This window comes from Sapajus apella, unplaced genomic scaffold (assembly GCF_009761245.1).
Source record: "Sapajus apella isolate SASKATOON/1434 unplaced genomic scaffold, GSC_monkey_1.0 scaffold2, whole genome shotgun sequence".
Lineage (NCBI taxonomy): Eukaryota > Metazoa > Chordata > Mammalia > Primates > Cebidae > Sapajus > Sapajus apella.
Window position 1 is genome coordinate 78,651,275 of NW_022436942.1, and position 3,016 is coordinate 78,654,290.

The window sequence follows — 3,016 nt, forward strand, 5'->3', positions numbered from 1 at the left end:
CCATTGCACTCCAGTGTGGGTACCAAGAGCGAAACTCTGTCAAAAAAAAACAGAAAGGAAGGAAGGAAGGAGGGAAGGAAGAAGGATGGAAGGAAGGAAGGAAGGAGAAAGAAAGAGAAAGAAAGAGAGAAAGAAAGAAAAAGGAAGGAAGGAGAAGAAAGAGAGAGAGAAAGAAGAAAGAAAGAAAGAAAAAGAAAGAAAGAGAAAGAGAAAGAAAGAAAGAAAGAAAGAAAGAAAGAAAGAAAGCAAGCAAGCAAGCAAGCAGAAGAGAAGAGAAAAAAGAAAAGAAAAAAGAGAAACAGGAGAGGGGAGGGGAGTGGAGGACTCCTGACCTTAAGGGATCTGCCAACCTTGGCCTCCCAAAGTGCTGGGATTACAGGCATGAACAACCAGCTTGATGTTTTAAGAGTCCAGACCCTGGGCAGGGCCTGGTGGCTCACACCTGTAATCCCAGCATTTTGGGAGGCTGAGAAGGGGGGATCACTTGGTCAGGAGTTTGAGACCAGCCTGACTAACATGGTGAAACCCTGTCTCTACTAAAAATAAAAATAAAAAATAAAAAAATTAGCTGGGCATGGTGGTGCGCACCTGTATCCCAGCTGCTCAGGAGGCTGAGGCAGGAGAATCGCATGAACCCAAAAGGCAGAGGTTGCAGTGAGCTGAGATCACACCACTGCACTCCAGCCTGGACTACAGAGTGAGACTCTGTCTCAAAAAAAAAAAAAAAAAAAAAGAATCCAGACCCTAACTACTCTTGGGAGACATGATGGGAATAAGGAAGTGGCAGCTGGGCTTTGGAATCCAAACCCTGGCCCCTCCTGGTCACTCGTGAATCCTGTGTACCAAGGGGAAGGTGGAGAAACCAAGGAGATGTGTCCTGTGGGGGCCTGGAGAGGGGACTCCATGGGCACATCCATCCATCCGTGCTCAGCCATCATTACGTCACCAGAGCACTGGTTAACACATACATGTACCCACGCTGTCAGACTCACAGTGAACACATGAGTACACGTGTGCATATGTGTGGCTCCACAAGTACATACCTCCCTTACTCACACACTCACAGGTCCACCAACCTGCATTGAATTCTTGGATTTTGTCAGAACCCCATTAGGGCCAGGTGCAGTGGCTCATGCCTGGTAATTCCAGCACTTTGGGAGGCTCAGGCAGCTGGATCACTTGAGGTCAGAAGTTTGAGACCAGCCTGGCCAACATGGTGAACCCCCCCCCACTAAAAATACAAAAATTAGCCAGGCGTGGTGACACATGCCTGTAATCCCAGCTACTCAGGAGGCGGAGGCAGGAGAATCATTTGAACTCAGGAGGTGGAGTTTGCAGTGAGCCGAGATCGCACCACTGCACTCCCACCTGGGTGACAGAGCGAGACTCTGTCTCAAAAAAAAAAAGAACCTCATTAGGCAGAATAGCTAGGTCAAGTGTATGGACTCTGCTCTTGACTATTGGGTTTGAATCCTGGTTCTGCCAAATACCAGCCGAGTCTTTGGGCAAACCCACTCATCTTTCGATCTGCAAATGAGAGTAATAACAGCATCTGTTCCTTTGGGTTGCTGTTGGGAGTTTAAAGAATTGTAAGGTGTCTGGACTAGAAATTCTAGCTGGTATGGTTTACATATGAGGTCCCTCACACACACACAATAGACAGCCTTGAAGTGATGCTATATCCTCTATCCAACAGGTCGGCTTCTCTGGGAAGCAGACTCAGAGATGGAGAGTGATATGTAGAACTTCATCAGGAGGTGCTTGTGGGAGCAACACCCACCGAAGAAAAGGAGGGAAGCTGCACTGGGCAGAGGGAAGGGTAGTGCCGTAATCCAGTCTCAGCAGAGGCCTCGGCCAGCCCCATCAGGAGTTCTGAAGCTGAGATGACCCGTCAGAGTTGTTCTGTGTTGAGATGAGGGGGCAGATCATTTACACCTGTGCCGACCAGTCCACGGATATGAGCTGCGCTGGGAAGGGGCTATGACCTCGGAGTGATGATTCCCTTCAGCGTGGCCAAACCACAGAGGGACTCAGCTATGAGCTGTCAGCAACCAGCACCTCCAGCAGCTAGAGAAATGCATGGATTCTAAAGGACATCAGGCTGGATCCCTTACATTGTACACCTGGTGGGTGGTGGGAACATTTTTCCTCCTCTCATCTCTGGACTCCAAACAAAGACCCCTGAAAACAGCCAATCAAAGAACAAGGACCTGAACCTTCCCTGACTTGGGCCTCACACCAAGCTGTTTGCTTTTGCTTCTGTATTCCAGGGTACCTTGTTCAAACTTCACCATTTCATGTAGCACATTCCTTGAATAATGATAATAAGTGATGTGGCTGGGCACGGTGGCTTACGCCTGTAATCCCAGCACTTTGGGAGGCCAAGGCGGGTGGATTGCTTGAGGTCAGGATTTCAAGACCAGCTTGGGCGACATGGTAAAACCCCCTCTCTAATAAAAAATACAAAAATTAGCCAGGTGTGGTGGCATATGCCAGTAGTCTCAATTACTCAGGAGGCTGAAGGGGGGATTGCTTGAGCCCAGGAGGTGGAGGTTGCAGTGAGCTGAGATCGTGTTGCTGCACTCCAGCCTGGGGTACAGAATGAGACCCTGTTTAAAAAAAAAAGTGATATATAAACCAAATCTAAGCACTTTGTGTCTGAACGTGGTGGCTCGTACCTGTAATCCAAGCACTTTAGGAGGCTGAGGTGGGTAGATCATCTGAGGTCAGGAATTCCAGATCAACCTGGCCAACATGGCAAAGCCCTCTACTAAACATACAAAAATTAGCTGGGCATGGTGGCAGGCATCTGTAATCCTAGCTACTCAGGAGGCTGAGGCACAAAAATCACTTGAACCCGGGAGGTGGAGGCTGCAGTGAGCTGAGACTGTGTCACCGCACTCCAGCTTGGGCAACAGAGTAAAACTCTGTCTCACAGAAAATAAAATTAAATTAAATTAAAAAATAAACCAGTTCTATGTACGTTATTTTTTTTTTTTTTTTTTTTTTTTTTTTT

General features: G+C 47.8%; 1 long non-coding RNA gene across 2 annotated transcripts in view; it reads left to right on the plus strand.

Annotated features, from left to right (window-relative positions):
- LOC116525656 overlaps positions 1-2,336 on the plus strand; it is a 17,439-nt gene extending 15,103 nt beyond the window's left edge. For both annotated transcript variants that reach the window (XR_004257766.1, XR_004257768.1), the window contains one exon: positions 1,697-2,336. This is a non-coding gene — a long non-coding RNA (uncharacterized LOC116525656). The remainder of the gene's footprint in view (positions 1-1,696) is intronic.
- Positions 2,337-3,016: the final 680 nt, after the last annotated feature.